This window comes from Rutidosis leptorrhynchoides, chromosome 3 (assembly GCF_046630445.1).
Source record: "Rutidosis leptorrhynchoides isolate AG116_Rl617_1_P2 chromosome 3, CSIRO_AGI_Rlap_v1, whole genome shotgun sequence".
In the NCBI taxonomy this organism is placed as follows: Eukaryota; Viridiplantae; Streptophyta; class Magnoliopsida; order Asterales; family Asteraceae; genus Rutidosis; species Rutidosis leptorrhynchoides.
The window spans coordinates 393599881-393622176 of record NC_092335.1 but is presented as its reverse complement, the minus strand read 5'-3'; positions in this window follow the sequence as shown (position 1 = coordinate 393622176).

The window sequence follows — 22296 nt, the reverse complement described above, 5'->3', positions numbered from 1 at the left end:
TGAAATGAGGTGAGACCAGGGGCCATGGCTCCATATATGAGTCCCCTAGAGGCTGACCGATTTCCAGAACCAAACTCGTCTTCGTTTGACCGTGGTGACAGTTTAAGTGCGAGTAGGTCAGAAATTTCTGCACAACGTTAAAAGTGTGTAGTGATTTTCGGATGGCCATAAATCCTAAACCGCAACTCGGATTAAGACGAGGTCTAAATGGAAAATCATCTACTCGAACCGAAATAGCTGGAAATAAACTTTTCCAGTAGCCCAGGTTACTGATCAGTTACAGAAACAGTAAGTAAGGTGTTCCGGTGGGTTCTTGGTGCTTGATGCTCATCACGGTTCTCATCCTTGATGCGTATAGCTTCAAGTGTACAACTCGTTGATGTGTTTGCATCATCTTTACCAAGTTTTGACCATCATAACACTAGTGTGAGTCTAAGATATGTAGCACAACTCACTTAAGAGTTGTATGAAGGTTGATGAACCAAAGTTACATCAAGATCTTAGATCCGACACATACATGAGTTCTAATAGTAATATTAAGCTACAAACTTGAAAGTAAACTAAGTAATCAAGATCTTAAGTTGTAGAACTTAGATCTTAGCTAGATCTTAAAGATCCTAGACTAGAAAGTCTAGATCTAGTGTTCTTAAGTTAGATCCTAAGTTATAGAACTTGGATCTTCACTTTAATGAAACCATAAGTTATGAAACTTAGATTTTCAACTTGTAAAATGTATGTAAGCTTATAAGCTCTTATTTACAATAAAATTAGAAGACCATAAGCTATAAGAACTTAGATCCAACATAAGTGTTTGAAGTTATAACTAGAAAGTTATACTTCCATGTTCTTGAACTTATAAAGTTAACTTTAGTTTCAAGAAATATGAGATCAAGATTAACTAGTAATACTTGACCAAATTAACAATATCACAACTTTAAAGTACTTACAAAAGAAAGAATTAAACTAAAGTTACAAGTATTATGTTCATATTTGTTTCATACTTGAGAAGATTCAAATCAAAGTTTGGATCTTAAGGAAATAAACTTCAAGTCTACAAAACATGAACACAAAGAAGATCATCAAGTTTATGAACTTTAGATCTTGAAAACATTTAAGTGTAGAACCATAAACTAACAAGTTTAGGTTCTTGTTCTTGGTTCTTCATCAAACAAAGGATAGAAGTAACCAAGATTACATGAAGATACAAGTTAGAGAACTTGATCTTTAATAACAACAACAACAAACAATAAGTAATAAATCAAGTAAATGATGATGATTGGGATTCGGTTTTATGGAAGAAAAAGAAGAAGAACAAGGTTTATCACTTACCAAGTTTTGAGAGAAAGATATGAGAGAAAGTTGAGAGAAAAGTGTAAGTATGTGTGTGAGAAAATGAAGTGAAGACTAGTGTATAAGTAACAAAATAACAACAACAAAAAAATTTGAACTCCTCCTCACTACAAACTTGGCCGACGGTTTTGAGGTAAAAAGGGGAAGGTCAAAAGCCAACTTTCATGCATGGGGAGATGGTGTGAGCTCAAAATGGTATTAAAGCTAAATGGCATGGGAAAGAGGTGTAAGTATACTAGTAACAAGTCTTTACATATCACTAATTAATCTTGTTTTGTCTTAATGAAATACTTGCATAATAATGGGCTAATTAGTCCATTAAGAAAGTAGGGTGGGCTTCCAAGTCCATGTCCATTAATAAAAGCCCAAGTATGTAACAAATTACATAAATAAGTCCAAGTAATTAACTACTAACATTAGTCAATTAAAAATGATTAATAATAATTAATCATGTACGTAAATAATATCCAAAATATTATTCGTGAAAAGTACGTGTGCCACAAAGACAATTCGGAACATGTAAAGTCAATTACGATAACAAGTAAATGTATAAAAATACATTTATTAACACGCAAGTATTAATAATAAATATTAATAATAATAAGTCGGAAAATCCAGGGTCGTTACATTACCCACCTATTATAGAAAATTTCGTCCCGAAATTTTAAGCTGAGGTAGATGGAGGAGTTGGAAAAAGGTGAGGATACTTCTGCATCATTTGATCCTCTCGTTCCCAGGTAAACTCAGGTCCTCGTTTGGCATTCCATCGAACTCGGACGATCAGAATCCTGTTGTGTTTCAAAGTTTTGACCTCACGGTCTATAATTTCGACAGGCTCTTCCACGAAGTGGAGTTTGTCATCAATTGTAAGTTCCTCCAATGGTATGACATGTTCTGGGTCAGCAAGACACTTCTTCAAATTCGATACATGAAAGGTAGGATGAACTAAGCTCAATTGAGTCGGAAGATCCAAACGGTAAGCAACGGATCCAACACGCTCCAAGATTTCAAAAGGACCAATGTATCGCGGGTTGAGCTTCCCACGTTTTCCAAAACGGATCACACCTTTCCAAGGCGTGACCTTCAACATTACACGGTCACCCACATTGAATTCAAAGTCCTTACGTTTAAGGTCGACATAACTCTTTTGGCGATCACGGGCCGTCTTGAGTCTCGCTTGAAGTTGGACAATCTTCTCAGTTGTTTCATGGACTATCTCGGGCCCGGTGATTTGCGTTTCGCCTACTTCGGCCCAACAAATAGGAGATCGGCACTTGCGGCCATACAACGCTTCAAAAGGTGCGGTATTAATACTCGAATGATAACTGTTGTTGTAAGAGAACTCGGCTAGCGACAAATGCCTTTCCCAAGCCTTTCCGAAATCAATAACACAAGCACGGAACATGTCCTCCAAAGTCTAAATCGTGCGTTCGCTTTGTCCGTCGGTCTACATGTGATACACGGTACTCATGTCGAGACGGGTCCCCAAGGCTTCTTGCAAAGAACGCCAAAATCTGGAAGCAAAACGGGGATCGCGATCTGAGATGATCGATAAGCGCACACCATGACGAGATACAACCTCTTTCATGTAAAGTTGAGCGAGTTTCTCCATCGTATCCATTTCCTTCATGGCTAAGAAGTGTGCAGATTTGGTAAGACGGTCAACGATAACCCAGATGGTATTGTATCAGCCCACCGTCTTTGGTAACTTCGTAATGAAATCCATTGTTATCCTTTCCCACTTCCATTGCGGGATTTCCGATTGCTGAAGTAACCCAGAAGGCCTCTGATGTTCGGCCTTAACTTTCGAGCAAGTCAAACACTTTCCAACATAAGTTGCAACGTCCTTCTTAAGGTTAGGCCACCAATACTGTTCCTTGAGATCGTGGTACATTTTACCGGCTCCTGGATGAATCGAATATCTTGACTTGTGGGCTTCATCTAATATAAAGCTCCGTAGATCTCCATAACGAGGTACCCAAATCCTTCCGGCATAGCATCGGAGTCCAGTCTGTAGTGACCCGAACCTTTCCATGTTTATATATATATTAATTGAGATTGATATTTACATGATTAAATGTTTCCAACATGTTAAGCAATCAAACTTGTTAAGACTTGATTAATTGAAATATGTTTCATATAGACAATTGACCACCCAAGTTTACCGGCGATTCAAGAACGTTAAAACTTGTAAAAATGACATGACGATATATATATGGATATACATATGGTTAACATGAGATTATGATAAGTAAGTATCTCCATAAGTATATTAACAATGAGTTATATACATATAAACAAGACTACTAACTTAAGGATTTCGAAACGAGACATATATGTAACGATTATCGTTGTAACGACATTTAAATGTATATATATCATATTAAGATATATTAATATATCATAATATCATGATAATATAATAATTTAACATCTCATTAGATATAATAAACAATGGGTTAACAACATTAATTGAGATCGTTAACTTAAAGGTTTCAAAACAACACTTACATGTAACGACTAACGATGACTTAATGACTCAGTTAAAATGTATATACAAGTAGTGTATTTAGATGTATTAAAATACTTTTGGAAGACTTCAAGACATATATCAAAACACTCATACTTAACGAAAATGGTTACAGTTACTCTTCCATTCTTTTCTTTCATCAAGAATTCTAGTCGTATTCTTACCCGTATTATACACAGCTTCAAAACGTACTTACTATGAGTATATACCAATAGGAACTAGCATGGGATTCCACTCTTGATTATGTCATGTATGACTAATCAATTTTAACTTCTACCATGAGCTAGTCAACTAACTAGAACTCCTTTTAACCTCACTCACCACTCACCAATTACCACTCATCATTCACTCCATTTCACTTCCAATTCTCTTTCTAATTCTCTCTCAACACACACACACTATTATGAATGTATTTTTCCAGTAGTTAATCATCATCTTCATCAAAAATCACTTCAAGAATCAAGCTATAATCATCATAGGAAGAACACTTCAAGAACACTTCAAAAATCCCTTCAAGTTTACTAATTTACTTCCAAGCTTTCTAATCCATTCCAAGTAATCATCTAAGATCAAGAAACCTTTGTTATATACAGTAGGTTATCTTTCTTATTCAAGTTAATATTCATATTCAAACTTTGATTCAATTTTTATAACTATAAACTATCTTAATTCGAGTAAAAATCTTACTTGAACTTGTTTTTGTGTCATGATCCTACTTCAAGAACTTTCAAGCCATCCAAGATCCTTTGAAGCTAGATCATTTCTTGTCCCTTCTAGTAGGTTTACCTACTAAACTTGAGGTAGTAATGATGTTCATAACATCATTCGATTCATATATATAAAACTATCTTATTCGAAGGTTTAAACTCGTAATCACTAGAACATAGTTTAGTTAATTCTAAACTTGTTCGCAAACAAAAGTTAATCCTTCTAACTTGACTTTTAAAATTAACTACACACATGTTCTATATCTATATGATATGCTAACTTAATGATTTAAAACCTGGAAACACGAAAAACACCGTAAAACCGGATTTACGCCGTCGTAGTAACACCGCGGGCTGTTTTGGGTTAGTTAATTAAAAACTATGATAAACTTTGATTTAAAAGTTGTTATTCAGAGAAAATGATTTTTATTATGAACATGAAACTATATACAAAAATTATGGTTAAACTCAAAGTGGAAGTATGTTTTCTAAAATGGTCATCTAGACGTCGTTCTTTCGACTGAAATGACTACCTTTACAAAAATGACTTGTAACTTATTTTTCTGACTATAAACCTATACTTTTTCTGTTTAGATTCATAAAATATAGTTCAATATGAAACCATAGCAATTTGATTCACTCAAAACGGATTTAAAATGAAGAAGTTATGGGCAAAACAAGATTGGATAATTTTTCTCATTTTAGCTACGTGAAAATTGGTAACAAATCTATTCCAATCATAACTTAATCAACTTGTATTGTATATTATGTAATCTTGAGATACCATAGACACGTATACAATGTTTCGACCTATCATGTCGACACATCTATATATATTTCGGAACAACCATAGACACTCTATATGTGAATGTTGGAGTTAGCTATACAGGGTTGAGGTTGATTCCAAAATATATATAGTTTGAGTTGTGATCAATACTGAGATACGTATACACTGGGTCGTGGATTGATTCAAGATAATATTTAACGATTTATTTCTGTACATCTAACTGTGGACAACTAGTTGTAGGTTACTAACGAGGACAGCTGACTTAATAAACTTAAAACATCAAAATATATTAAAAGTGTTGTAAATATATTTTAAACATACTTTGATATATATGTATATATTGTTATAGGTTCGTGAATCAACCAGTGGCCAAGTCTTACTTCCCGACGAAGTAAAAATCTGTGAAAGTTAGTTATAGTCCCACTTTTAAAATCTAATATTTTTGGGATGAGAATACATGCAGGTTTTATAAATGATTTATAAAATAGACACAAGTACGTGAAACTACATTCTATGGTTGAATTATCGAAATCGAATATGCCCCTTTTTATTAAGTCTGGTAATCTAAGAATTAGGGAACAGACACCCTAATTGATGTGAATCCTAAAGATAGATCTATTGGGCCTAACAAACCCCATCCAAAGTACCGGATGCTTTAGTACTTCGAAATTTATATCATATCCGAAGGGTGTCCTGGAATGATGGGGATATTCTTATATATTTATGCATCTTGTTAATGTCGGTTACCAGGTGTTCACCATATGAATGATTTTTTTATCTCTATGTATGGGATGTGTATTGAAATATGAAATCTTGTGGTCTATTGTTACGATTTGATATATATAGGTTAAACCTATAACACACCAACATTTTTATTGACGTTTAAAGCATGTTTATTCTCAGGTGAATACTAAGAGCTTCCGCTGTTGCATACTAAAATAAGGACAAGATTTGGAGTCCATGTTTGTATGATATTGTGTAAAAACTGCATTCAAGAAACTGATTTCGATGTAACATATTTGTATTGTAAACCATTATGTAATAGTCGTGTGTAAACAGGATATTTTAGATTATCATTATTTGATAATCTACGTAAAGCTTTTTAAACCTTTATTTATGAAATAAAGGTTATGGTTTGTTTTAAAAATAAATGCAGTCTTTGAAAAACGTCTCATATAGAGGTCAAAACCTCGCAACGAAATCAATTAATATGGAACATTTTTAATCAATAAGAACGGGACATTTCAGTTGGTATCCGAGCGTTGGTCTTAGAGAACCAGAAAATTTGCATTAGTGTGTCTTATCGAGTTTGTTAGGATGCATTAGTGAGTCTGGACTTCGACCGTGTTTTCTTTAAAAATGATTGCTTAACATTTTTGTTGGAAACTATATATTTTTAACATATGAATATTATGTGATATATTAATCTCTTATCGTGTTTGATATTATGTGATAGATTTCTACCTCTAGAACAAGTCCCATTGACTCACCTAATAATAATGAAGAGTCAAATGTAAATTGGAATGATTCGTGGACTGATTCACAAGTTCCCGAAGAGGAACCGGAAGAAGAGTCAGAACCGGAAGAAGAATCGGAACCGGAAGAAGAAATAGAACCGGTGGGGGAAATAATAAAACGGTTAAGTAAAAGAGAATCCTCAACCAACCGACCAAGGTTAATTATGGTCAATGGTGTTTCCGCCAAGGAAGTAAAATATTGGGAGGATTACCAATTCTCCGATGAATCGGATTCCGACGAGAATTCCGATGATGTTATAGAAATCACCCCAACTAAATTTAAAAAGGCAAAAGAAAATAATAAGGGAAAGGGCATAAAAATAGAGAAATCTAATTCCAACCCCGATGAACTTTATATGTATCGTCAACCCCCGAAGTCCTTAAGTTGTAACAATGAACCGGGAACCTCTAAACCACTAGGTTTTTCTAAACCAATGTGGACAACGACGGCTCGTATTAGGGGAACATCATATATCCCTAGAAACTTGGCAAAACGAACCAAAACCGAACAAGAAGAAACGAGCGAGTCGGAATAAGATAGTTATATTCGTGTGGTGTAATATATGTAATATAGTGTGCTTATGCTTTATGATATATGTAAAAATTGCTTGTATTAATAAGTATTTTTTTATGAATCTAACTCTTGTCTATTTCACAGTATAAAAACACAAAATGGATAGATAACCCAATATTTTAAGAGACCTACCCGGAGACATGATTGATGAAATCTTGTCTAGAGTCGGTCAGAATTCCTCGGCACAACTATTTAAGGCGAGATCAGTTTGTAAGACATTCGAAGAACGTTCCAAGAATGCCTTGGTTTATAAAAGGCTTTCGTTCGAAAGATGGGGGATATCACATTGGGAAATCCATAAGTTACGATGTGTTTACTTTGACACATATATTGCGGGGAACCCAAATGCTATTTTACGCAACGGGTTAAGAAATTATTTTGACTCAGTATATCCGAATATAGGACTTCGTGATTTAGAAAAAGCGGCTAACATGCAACATAAAGAAGCATTTTATGCTTACGGGTTAGTAATGTTCGCTTCTCACCAAAGTGAGAACAAGAACATCGGGCTACAACTATTAAACAAAACGTTCCCACAAGTGACGGAGTCGGTAATTGGGGTAAGAAATGAAGTTTTTAGGTTATTACGAGACTGTTGGTCATTACGTAACCCTCGTCCCTTTGACGACGTTACAACACACTGTCTTATCAACGGCCATAACGGTTATGTTCCACAAGACCAAGGATGGGAAGTAGTCCTAGTAAAACCAGAATGCATGACTTGTTTCTGGACGTATGAATTACGTGTCTTTATTGCCTTTGCTGAACGACTTGTGTACTAGCTAGAATTATCTTCACAACTATCTTGTATCAAAGTTATTGTGTGCTATATTTCATGCTTTATGTAAAATAAGCGGTATTGTAAGTTTGTAAAATATTGTATAAAAGTTTGAACGCGAAATATTATTACAATCAGTTTTTCATATAGAATTATAGTAGTTGAATTGTATATTAGCTACTAAGTATGAACTTAACGGGTAGGTACTACCCGAAATTAAACTTATAAAACGCTAATATGAAGAAAAAGCTTTTATAAATGAGTTCATATTATGCTACGAAATACTATTAACTACTCTTAATATTCTGTATGATTAACTTGTTCCATTTGACTATTTTGAAGGAAATGGCACCGACTACTCGACACACCGTGAATATGAATGAAGAGGAATTCCGTACTTTTCTAGCTTCAAATATAGCCACAGTACAGGCTGCGCTACATACCAACAATAACCTTGGATCTGGCAGTACAGGAAATCGTGTAGGATGCACCTACAAAGAATTCACTGCCTGCAAACCTTTGGAATTTGATGGAACCGAAGGACCGATCGGATTGAAACGGTGGACCGAGAAGGTCGAATCGGTGTTTGCCATAAGTAAGTGTACTGAAGAGGACAAAGTGAAGTATGCTACGCATACCTTCACAGGTTCTGCGTTAACATGGTGGAATACCTATCTAGAGCAAGTGGGACAAGATGATGCGTACGCACTACCGTGGTCAGCAATCAAGCACTTGATGAACGAGAAGTACCGTCCCAGAACCGAGGTCAATAAGCTCAAGATAGAACTTAGAGGGTTACGAACCCAAGGATTTGATATTACCACGTACGAAAGACGATTCACAGAATTGTGCCTATTGTGTCCGGGAGCATTCGAAGATGAGGAAGAGAAGATCGACGCGTTTGTGAAAGGATTACCGGAAAGAATCCAAGAAGATATAAGTTCACACGAGCCCGCCTCCATACAACAGGCATGTAGAATGGCTCACAAACTAGTGAACCAGATTGAAGAAAGAATTAAAGAACAGACTGCTGAAGAGGTCAATGTGAAGCAAGTCAAAAGAAAGTGGGAGGAAAACGGTGATAAGAATCACCAATACAACAACAACAGCAATTACAACAATAATCGCAACAATTATCCCAACAATCGCAACATCAATCGCAACTACAACAAACGGCCCAAAAACAACAACAACAACAACAACAACAACAACAACAACAACAACAGCAACTACAACAATCATCCCAACAACAATAATAACCGCAACAACAACAACAATCAGAAGCAGCTATGCCAAAGGTGTGAAAAGTATCACTCGGGGTTCTGCACCAAATTTTGCAACAAGTGTAAAAGAAATGGTCATAGCGCGGCGAAGTGTGAGGTCTACGGACCAGGGGTTAATAGAACGAAAGGAACAAATGGTGTCGAAACGAGTAATGGCTGAGCAAGTAGTGTCGGAGCAAGTTATGCCAATGTAGTTTGTTATAAATGTGGAAAACCGGGCCACATTATTAGAAATTGTCCGAACCAGGAGAACACGAATGGACAAGGCCGCGGAAGAGTTTTCAATATTAATGCGGCAGAGGCACAGGAAGACCCGGAGCTTGTTACGGGTACGTTTCTTATTGACAATAAATCTGCTTACGTTTTATTTGATTCGGGTGCGGATAGAAGCTATATGAGTAGAGATTTTTGTGCTAAATTAAGTTGTCCATTGACGCCTTTGGATAGTAAATTTTTACTCGAATTAGCAAATGGTAAATTAATTTCAGCAGATAATATATGTCGGAATCGAGAAATTAAACTGGTTAGCGAAACATTTAAGATTGATTTGATACCAGTAGAGTTAGGGAGTTTTGATGTGATAATCGGTATGGACTGGTTAAAAGAAGTGAAAGCAGAGATCGTTTGTTACAAAAATGCAATTCGCATTATACGAGAAAAAGGAAAACCCTTAATGGTGTACGGAGAAAAGGGCAACACGAAACTACATATTATTAGTAATTTGAAGGCACAAAAACTAATAAGAAAAGGTTGCTATGCTGTTCTAGCACACGTCGAGAAAGTACAAACTGAAGAAAAGAGCATCAATGATGTTCCCATTGCAAAAGAATTTCCCGATGTATTTCCAAAAGAATTACCGGGATTACCCCCACAGCGATCCGTTGAATTTCAAATAGATCTTGTACCAAGAGCTGCACCAATAGCTCGTGCTCCTTACAGACTCGCACCCAGCGAGATGAAAGAACTGCAAAGCCAATTACAAGAACTTTTAGAGCGTGGTTTCATTCGACCAAGTACATCACCGTGGGGAGCTCCTGTTTTGTTTGTCAAGAAGAAAGATGGTACATTCAGGTTGTGTATCGACTACCGAGAGTTGAACAAACTTACCATCAAGAACCGCTACCCACTACCGAGAATCGACGACTTATTTGATCAACTACAAGGCTCGTCTGTTTATTCAAAGATTGACTTACGTTCCGGGTATCATCAAATGCGGGTGAAAGAAGATGATATTCCAAAGACTGCTTTCAGAACACGTTACGGTCATTACGAGTTTATGGTCATGCCGTTTGGTTTAACTAATGCACCAGCTGTGTTCATGGACCTTATGAACCGAATGTGTGGACCATACCTTGACAAGTTTGTCATTGTTTTCATTGATGACATACTTATTTACTCAAAGAATGACCAAGAACACGGTGAACATTTGAGAAAGGTGTTAGAAGTATTGAGGAAGGAAGAATTGTACGCTAAGTTTTCAAAGTGTGCATTTTGGTTGGAAGAAATTCAATTCCTCGGTCACATAGTGAACAAAGAAGGTATTAAGGTGGATCCGGCAAAGATAGAAACTGTTGAAAAGTGGGAAACCCCGAAAACTCCGAAACACATACGCCAGTTTTTAGGACTAGCTGGTTACTACAGAAGGTTCATCCAAGACTTTTCCAGAATAGCAAAACCCTTGACTGCATTAACGCATAAAGGGAAGAAATTTGAATGGAATGATGAACAAGAGAAAGCGTTTCAGTTATTGAAGAAAAAGCTAACTACGGCACCTATATTGTCATTGCCTGAAGGGAATGATGATTTTGTGATTTATTGTGACGCATCAAAGCAAGGTCTCGGTTGTGTATTAATGCAACGAACGAAGGTGATTGCTTATGAGTCTAGACAATTGAAGATTCACGAACAAAATTATACGATGCATGATTTGGAATTAGGCGCGGTTGTTTTTGCATTAAAGACTTGGAGGCACTACTTATATGGGGTCAAAAGTATTATATATACCGACCACAAAAGTCTTCAACACATATTTAATCAGAAACAACTGAATATGAGGCAGCGTAGGTGGATTGAATTATTGAATGATTACGACTTTGAGATTCGTTACCACCCGGGGAAGGCAAATGTGGTAGCCGATGCCTTGAGCAGGAAGGACAGAGAACCCATTCGAGTAAAATCTATGAATATAATGATTCATAATAACCTTACTACTTAAATAAAGGAGGCGCAACAAGGAGTTTTAAAAGAAGGAAATTTAAAGGATGAAATACCCAAAGGATCGGAGCAGCATCTTAATATTCGGGAAGACAGAATCCGGTATAGGGCTGAAAAGATTTGGGTACCAAAATTTGGAGATATGAGAGAAATGGTACTTAGAGAAGCTCATAAAACCAGATACTCAATACATCCTGGAACGGGGAAGATGTACAAGGATCTCAAGAAACATTTTTGGTGGCCGGGTATGAAAGCTAATGTTGCTAAATACGTAGGAGAATGTTTGACGTGTTCTAAGGTCAAAGCTGAGCATCAGAAACCATCAGGTCTACTTCAACAACCCGAAATCCCAGAATGGAAATGGGAAAACATTACCATGGATTTCATCACTAAATTGCCAAGGACTGCAAGTGGTTTTGATACTATTTGGGTAATAGTTGATCGTCTCACCAAATCAGCACATTTTCTGCCAATAAGAGAAGATGACAAGATGGAGAAGTTAGCACGACTGTATTTGAAGGAAGTCGTCTCCAGACATGGAATACCAATCTCTATTATCTCTGATAGGGATGGCAGATTCATTTCAAGATTCTGGCAGACATTACAGCAAGCATTAGGAACTCATCTAGACATGAGTACTGCCTATCATTCACAAACTGATGGGCAGAGTGAAAGGAAGATACAAACTCTTGAAGACATGCTACGAGCATGTGTTATTGATTTCGAAAACAGTTGGGATCGACATCTACCATTAGAAGAATTTTCCTACAACAACAGCTACCATTCAAGCATTGAGATGGCGCCGTTTGAAGCACTTTATGGTAGAAAGTGCAGGTCTCCGATTTGTTGGAGTGAAGTGGGGGATAGACAGATTACGGGTCCGGAGATTATACAAGAAACTACCAAGAAGATCATCCAAATTCAACAACGGTTGAAAACCGCCCAAAGTCGACAAAAGAGCTACGCTGACATTAAAAGAAAAGATATAGAATTTGAAATTGGAGAGATGGTCATGCTTAAAGTTGCACCTTGGAAAGGCGTTGTTCGATTTGGTAAACGAGGGAAATTAAATCCAAGGTATATTGGACCATTCAAGATTATTGATCGTGTCGGACCAGTAGCTTACCGACTTGAGTTACCTCAACAACTCGCGGCTGTACATAACACTTTCCACGTATCGAATTTGAAGAAATGTTTTGCTAAAGAAGATCTCACTATTCCGTTAGATGAAATCCAAATCAACAAAAACCTCCAATTCATCGAAGAACCCGTCGAAATAATGGATCGTGAGGTTAAAAGACTTAAGCAAAACAAGATACCAATTGTTAAGGTTCGATGGAATGCTCGTACAGGACCCGAGTTCACCTGGGAGCGTGAAGATCAGATGAAGAAGAAATACCCGCATCTATTTCCAGAAGATTCGTCAACACCTTCAACAGCTTAAAATTTCGGGACAAAATTTATTTAACGGGTAGGTACTGTAGTGACCCGAACCTTTCCATGTTTATATATATTAATTGAGATTGATATTTACATGATTAAATATTTCCAACATGTTAAGCAATCAAACTTGTTAAGACTTGATTAATTGAAATATGTTTCATATAGACAATTGACCACCCAAGTTGACCGGCGATTCACGAACGTTAAAACTTGTAAAAACGACATGACGATATATATATGGATATACATATGGTTAACATGAGATTATTATAAGTAAGTATCTCCATAAGTATATTAACAATGAGTTATATACATATAAACAAGACTACTAACTTAAGGATTTCGAAACGAGACATATATGTAACGATTATCGTTGTAACGACATTTAAATGTATAGATATCATATTAAGATATATTAATATATCATAATATCATGATAATATAATAATTTAACATCTCATTAGATATAATAAACAATGGGTTAACAACATTAATTGAGATCGTTAACTTAAAGGTTTCAAAACAACACTTACATGTAACGACTAACGATGACTTAACGACTCAGTTAAAATGTATATACAAGTAGTGTATTTAGATGTATTAAAATACTTTTGGAAGACTTCAAGACATATATCAAAACACTCATACTTAACGAAAATGGTTACAGTTACTCTTCCATTCTTTTCTTTCATCAAGAATTCTAGTCGTATTCTTACCCGTATTATACACAGCTTCAAAACGTACTTACTATGAGTATATACCAATAGGAACTAGCATGGGATTCCACTCTTGATTATTTCATGTATGACTAATCAATTTTAACTTCTACCATGAGCTAGTCAACTAACTAGAACTCCTTTTAACCCCACTCACCACTCACCAATTACCACTCATCATTCACTCCATTTCACTTCCAATTCTCTTTCTAATTCTCTCTCAACACACACACACTATTATGAACGTATTTTTCCAGTAGTTAATCATCATCTTCATCAAAAATCACTTCAAGAATCAAGCTATAATCATCATAGGAAGAACACTTCAAGAACACTTCAAAAATCCCTTCAAGTTTACTAATTTACTTCCAAGCTTTCTAATCCATTCCAAGTAATCATCTAAGATCAAGAAACCTTTGTTATATACAGTAGGTTATCTTTCTTATTCAAGGTAATATTCATATTCAAACTTTGATTCAATTTCTATAACTATAAACTATCTTAATTCGAGTAAAATCTTACTTGAACTTGTTTTTGTGTCATGATCCTACTTCAAGAACTTTCAAGCCATCCAAGATCCTTTGAAGCTAGATCATTTCTTGTCACTTCCAGTAGGTTTACCTACTAAACTTGAGGTAGTAATGATGTTCATAACATCATTCAATTCATATATATAAAACTATCTTATTCGAAGGTTTAAACTCGTAATCACTAGAACATAGTTTAGTTAATTCTAAACTTGTTCGCAAACAAAAGTTAATCCTTCTAACTTGACTTTTAAAATCAACTACACACATGTTCTATATCTATATGATATGCTAACTTAATGATTTAAAACCTGGAAACACGAAAAACACCGTAAAACCGGATTTACGCCGTCGTAGTAACACCGCGGGCTGTTTTGGGTTAGTTAATTAAAAACTATGATAAACTTTGATTTAAAAGTTGTTATTCAGAGAAAATGATTTTTATTATGAACATGAAACTATATCCAAAAATTATGGTTAAACTCAAAGTGGAAGTATGTTTTCTAAAATGGTCATCTAGACGTCGTTCTTTCGACTGAAATGACTACCTTTACAAAAACGACTTGTAACTTATTTTTCTGACTATAAACCTATACTTTTTATGTTTAGATTCATAAAATAGAGTTCAATATGAAACCATAGCAATTTGATTCACTCAAAACGGATTTAAAATGAAGAAGTTATGGGTAAAACAAGATTGGATAATTTTTCTCATTTTAGCTACGTGAAAATTGGTAACAAATCTATTCCAATCATAACTAAATCAACTTGTATTGTATATTATGTAATCTTGAGATACCATAGACACGTATACAATGTTTCGACCTATCATGTCGACACATCTATATATATTTCGGAACAACCATAGACACTCTATATGTGAATGTTGGAGTTAGCTATACAGGGTTGAGGTTGATTCCAAAATATATATAGTTTGAGTTGTGATCAATACTGAGATACGTATACACTGGGTCGTGGATTGATTCAAGATAATATTTATCGATTTATTTCTGTACATCTAACTGTGGACAACTAGTTGTAGGTTACTAACGAGGACAGCTGACTTAATAAACTTAAAACATCAAAATATATTAAAAGTGTTGTAAATATATTTTAAACATACTTTGATATATATGTATATATTGTTATAGGTTCGTGAATCAACCAGTGGCCAAGTCTTACTTCCCGACGAAGTAAAAATCTGTGAAAGTGAGTTATAGTCCCACTTTTAAAATCTAATATTTTTGGGATGAGAATACATGCAGGTTTTATAAATGATTTACAAAATAGACACAAGTACGTGAAACTACATTCTATGGTTGAATTATCGAAATCGAATATGCCCCTTTTTATTAAGTCTGGTAATCTAAGAATTAGGGAACAGACACCCTAATTGACGCGAATCCTAAAGATAGATCTATTGGGCCTAACAAACCCCATCCAAAGTACCGGATGCTTTAGTACTTCGAAATTTATATCATATCCGAAGGGTGTCCCGGAATGATGGGGATATTCTTATATATTTATGCATCTTGTTAATGTCGGTTACCAGGTGTTCACCATATGAATGATTTTTTTATCTCTATGTATGGGATGTTTATTGAAATATGAAATCTTGTGGTCTATTGTTACGATTTGATATATATAGGTTAAACCTATAACTCACCAACATTTTTGTTGACGTTTAAAGCATGTTTATTCTCAGGTGAATACTAAGAGCTTCCGCTGTTGCATACTAAAATAAGGACAAGATTTGGAGTCCATGTTTGTATGATATTGTGTAAAAACTGCATTCAAGAAACTGATTTCGATGTAACATATTTGTATTGTAAACCATTTTGTAATGGTCGTGTGTAAACAGGATATTTTAGATTATCATTATTTGATAATCTACGTAAAGCTTTTTAAACCTTTATTTATGAAATAAAGGTTATGGTTTGTTTTAAAAATGAATGAAGTCTTTGAAAAACGTCTCATATAGAGGTCAAAACCTCGCAACGAAATCAATTAATATGGAACGTTTTTAATCAATAAGAACGGGACATTTCACAGTCTCCTTAACTTCGAATCGAGAGACGAGAATGTTCAAGTATTCATGAGATATATTCTCCTCCTTGAGAGCCTCATCTTGGGCTGCTCGGATATGGCTGTTGAGGTTCGAATGAATGGTGATGTTCAGGGCTCGGACACGAAGAGGTGCCATTCTCTCCTTTCGGCTCAAGGCGTCAGCTACAACATTGTCCTTGCCAGGGTGATAACGAAGTTCACAATCGTAGTCGTTCAGTGTCTCGATCCATCGACGCTGTCTCATATTCAGTTGCTTCTGATCAAAGATGTGTTGGAGGCTTTTATGATCGGTGAAAATAGTGCTCTTTGTTCCATAAAGGTAGTGTCTCCACAGCTTTAATGCAAAGACAACGGCCTCAAGCTCGAGATCATGTGTTGTGTAATTTCGCTCATGAATCTTCAGTTGACGAGAGGTGTAAGCGATAACCTTTGTTCGTTGCATCTGTACACAACCAAAACCACTTTTCGAAGCATCGCAATAAACGACGAAATCTTCACTGCCTTCAGGAAGTGATAAGATAGGTGCGGTGGTTAACTTCTTTTTCAAGGTTTAAAATGCAGATTCTTGTTCGGGTTCCCAAATGAACTTCTTCCCTTTGTGAGTCAGCGCGGTCAAAGGACGCGTAATCAGAGAGAAACCTTCAATAAATCTTCGGTAGTAACCGGCGAGGCCTAAAAATTGGCGGATATGAGTCGGAGTAGTGGGGGTTTCCCACTTGCTGATAGCTTCGATCTTTGCGGGATCTACTTTGATACCCTGGTCGCTCACAACATGACCCAGAAATTGGACTTCCTTCAACCAAAACTCACACTTGGAGAATTTTGCATAAAGTTGCTCTTGTCTCAAGAGTTCCAACACTAGACGAAGATGTTGTTCATGCTCTTCTTCGCTTTTGAAGTAGATGAGGATATCATCTATGAAGACGATAACGAACTTATCCAGGTATGGCTAGCATACACGATTCATGAGATCCATGAATACAAAAGGTGCGTTGGTTAAACTGAATGGCATCACGAGAAACTCATAATGACCATAAAATGTCCTGAATGCAGTCTTCATCACATCGCTCTCTTTCACCCTCAACTGGTGATAACCAGATCGCAAATCGATCTTAGAGTAAATGCTCGATCCTTGTAGTTGACCAAAAAAATCTTCAATTCGGGGAAGAGGATATTGATTCTTGATCGTCAATTTGTTGAGTTCACGGTAGTTGATACACATGCGGAATGATCCGTCCTTCTTCTTCACAAATAAAATAGGTGCGCCCCAAGGTGAGAAACTTGGTTGGATAAATTCACAGTCTAGCAGTTCTTGTAATTGGCTCTGCAACTCTTGCATTTCGGAAGGTGCGAGTCGATAAGGTGCGCGAGCTACAGGTGCAGCTCCTGGCATTAAATCAATCTGAAACTCCACTGCTCTCAGTGGCAGTAATCCAGGTAATTCTTCTGGAAAGACATCAAAAAATTCGTTCACAATTCGTACATCACCCACGCTCTTCACTTCGGTTTCTAATGTTTTCACATGTGCTAAAATGGCAAGACGTCCTTTCTTCATGATCTTTTGGGCTTTCATGCAACTAATGAGATTCAGTTGCGAGCTACATCTCTCTCCGTAAATAATCAGTGGCTTACCATCTCCATGTGGTATACGAAGAGCTTTATCTCCACAGATAATGTCAGCCCTTATCTTGGTCAACCAGTCCATACCGACAATAACATCAAAGCTTCCCAACTTAATGGGTATCAAGTCAATCTCGAAATCCACACCAGCTATGTTGATAATAGCTCCTAGGCTAATTTGGTCAACTTTCTCAAGTTTTCCATTGGCTACCTCTACAAGCATACTCTCCTTTAAAGGAACTAACGACCAATTTATCTTAGAGCAAAAGTGTCTACATACATAACATCTATCGGCACCAGTATCAAACAGAACAGAAGCTAATAGATTGTTGATAGTGAATATACCTGTGACCAAGTCGGGGTTCTCACGGGCATCCCTTGCGTTTACGTTGAAAGCTCTGCCACGCGGTGGTCCGCTGTCCTTTCGCTTGTTGGGACACTCATTTTTGAAGTGGCCCGGTTGTCCACACTCATAGCACTTTCTCGGTCTAGTAGGGTTTGTCTTCACATTCAGGGTAGTGCTCTTACAGTCTTTGCCAATATGCCCAGTCCTTTTACATTTTTCGCAGACGACGTTACAGTACCCGGTGTGATGCTTGTAGCACCTCTTGCACTGCGGTAGACTACCCTTGTAGTTAGAGTTTGAGCTAGGGTTCGGGTTGGGGTTGTTTCCCTTAAAACCTTCATGTCGCTTTGTCGGGTTTTGATCATAGACTCTCCCCTTGTTGTTGTCCCACTTACGCTTCTCACTACTACCCGATTCAGATTTAGCCTTGTCTGGTTCTTGGCTGGTGATTTGGTTCATCAGGGTATGCGCCATGCGCATAGCTTCTGGGACATCAACTAGTTTTGAAGAGGTGACATTTCCCTGAATGGACTTGGGGAGTCCCCAGAAATACCGTTCCATTCGCTTAAATTCGGGGGTGACCATCGTAGGACACATCAGAGCTAATTCCATATGCCTTCAGTTATAACTATCAAGATCGTTTCCTACCACTTTCAGTCCCCAAAACTCAGTTTCCATCTTCTGTATCTCCGTTCTGAGGCAGTACTATTCGATCATAGCCCCCTTAAATTCCTCCCACGGGGTAGCATACGCCTCATCAATACCCTTAGCTTGAGCAAGTGTGTTCCACCAGGTTAGGGCGCCGTCCGACAGCGTACATGAGGCATACTTGGTTTTGTTCATTTCTGAACAGTTGCTTACACGGAACACAGCTTCTAATTTCTCAAACTACCTAGTCAATCCAACTGGCCCCTCAGTGTGATGACCCGGAAATTTCCGATCAAATTTAAACTTTAATCTTTATATGTTTCCGACACGATAAGCAAAATCTGTAATGTTGAGTCTCGAAAAGTTTGAAACTATATTCATGTAAGCAATTACCTTTGACCATGCTCAACGATTCACGAACATTTATGTGTATATTGATATGTATATATAATATATAAATATTCAAATATGTTATAATATAAAATAAGTAATACATAGTTAATGAAATGTATGGTTAACATATTATTGAGATTACAAGTTAAAATATAAATGTTATATTAATGTTATGATCATTACATTATATGTTATCATCAATATTGTCATTAAAGTAAATATTTGTATTATCAATATTATTAAAATTATAAATCATTATTATTATCATTATTATAGTTATTAGAAAATAACACAATTTAATTATTATTATCAATAGGAATATTATTAATATCATTTTATGAATAATAATAATATTATTATTATACTTGTATTATTATTAGTTAAAAATATTAAGGGTAATATTATTATTCTATTTATTAAAAGATTAACTATAATCTATAAATATAGATTTATTTATAAATATAAAAGGAATACAAATAAATAAATAAATGCAGATGTATAAATACTGGAGAAAAAAATATATTTATACTGATACACATATACAGATTTAATGTACAAATATAAAACAGATAAACATAAAAATCTGTTTTCTTCCTCCTTTCGCTATCTGAATTATTTGAATAATCCATCCAGTACCGATTCAGTTGCACATCCCCATCAACACTGTAATCCAATTTGGTTCTATCTTCAATCTGTTAGAAAACAAAACCCAAAAGTGTACGAAGTCTGATTTCATTCACCATCTGTTCCTATTTTTTTCGCTTGTTCTTATTCCTGATTGTCAAACCTGTCAGAGTATTGTTATAAGTCGATATCATGTTCACTACAAAACAATCCCTCTCCTCTTCATCAACCCATCATCAACTCATCCACCAAGAGACCATCACCTTCTCATATCTCTCTTCTCTCTCTGTCTTATGTAAACTCGCGAATTTGCTGCACTTCTTTCTTTCCTTTCGTGATACATCCCTACTGCTATTCTTCACTCTTACAGTTTGAAAGACCCTCGAACCCTCGTGAATTGTTGTAAAAAGAAACACTATCACTACAAACTATTTTTAGCTCGACACTATGTTATTTCTTCTTCGTGATCATCACCACCCTACAACAATCATACGAGCCACCACCTATTACCATACTTAATATTTCTATTTAGATCGAACCCACTTGCTTAATCATCACCATCGAGTATTTTGTTTACAAGATCACCACCACTCTCTTGAAGTTTTAAACGATCACCATTTTCACCTTGAAATAATCACCATCATCATTTCCTTTCTTGAATTATCAAAACAAAAACTCCATTTAAATGCTATTACTGCTGCAATTAATTTGGATCGGTTTCAAACGCCACCTTGTTGTTCCCATTTCCTGTTTGAAAGTCTAACACACACAACCACTTTATATATAAAAATGCTGTCCACAAATAAAGATATAGCTCAAAAGCTACTTTGGCATGGTACACTCTCCTTTATGGCCGACAAATTAAACATTTGATAATCCACTTGTTCTTTGTTTATATTTAAAGGAAAGAAACGCGTTATTATGGTGATTGATAATTACCACTCCTTATTGGATAGGCGATAATCTTGGACCAAATTCAATCAATCTTTACGTACCAAAAACCCTATCCCTGTTATTGCACGCGTAGCTTAATTAACTCTTTGAAACCATCCGTAGGCCTTTGGGTTTATACATGCCGAACCACACCTCAAACCCAACTAGTAATGGGTCATTAGTTACCACTTGGGCCGACACAAGCTCATGAACGAGTTCACAAGCCCAACAACAACTGGACCATGTTCGGTTCCTGTTTCTGTTGCAGACAAAAACAAGTAATGCTCCTGCTACTGCTGTAACCTTATATTCATAATTCTGTTGAAACCCACGACCGACAATGATCAAAGTATTAGGAATGAGGTGGCGAGAATGATGATTATGAATAAACCGTAGGATTTTGATTATGATTATGATAGTAATAGAATTCATATGAATGATGATGATGGTTAATAGATGATGTTAGATGGTGATTTATGATTAGATGATGGAAAGATGATGATGCTTAATGATACACGATGATGATATACAGGTATAACGAAGATGATAATAGTATGATTGATGATGATGAGGTGTGTATTATGATATATAAGTTGATGATGATGATGATGATGATGATGATGGAAGTAGATGAAGAAAACACATAATTGATAATGAAGAACCAAAACCATACCGTGACCTGATTTTTTTTTCTCGACTGCTGCTATGTTCGTGTTTCATCTGGACATCGAAACCCTATTCCTTTTGGGGCCAAACGAATACTTTTGGATCGAGCTAGTCTTGGGCTTATGATGAAACATGGGCCGAAGCCCACTATTCTCTTGTTTGTTCCGGTTAAAAAAAAAAGAAGAGGGATGAGAAACAGATTAGATAAGGGTTAAATATATTTAAGTTATAGATATTAACAGAAAAGTATGCAGCGGAGCTATGGTCTAGGGAATCTTCTGTGAGCGAGAGGTCTCGTGTTCAAGTCCTGGCTGGGACGTATTTGTTATCTTTTTAAAGGTAGTATTACTACTACTACTACTATTTTTATTAGAATTAGAATTAGAATAAAAATTAAAATTTGAATTATTATTATTATCAAATGTAAATATCATTATTAGAATTTTTATTAGTATTATCATTTTTATTATTATTATTGAAAGAACCATTATTTTTAAAATTAACATTTTTTTATTAAAATTTTCATTGAAATTATTAGTATTATCAAAAGTATCATTTAAAATTATTTTTTAT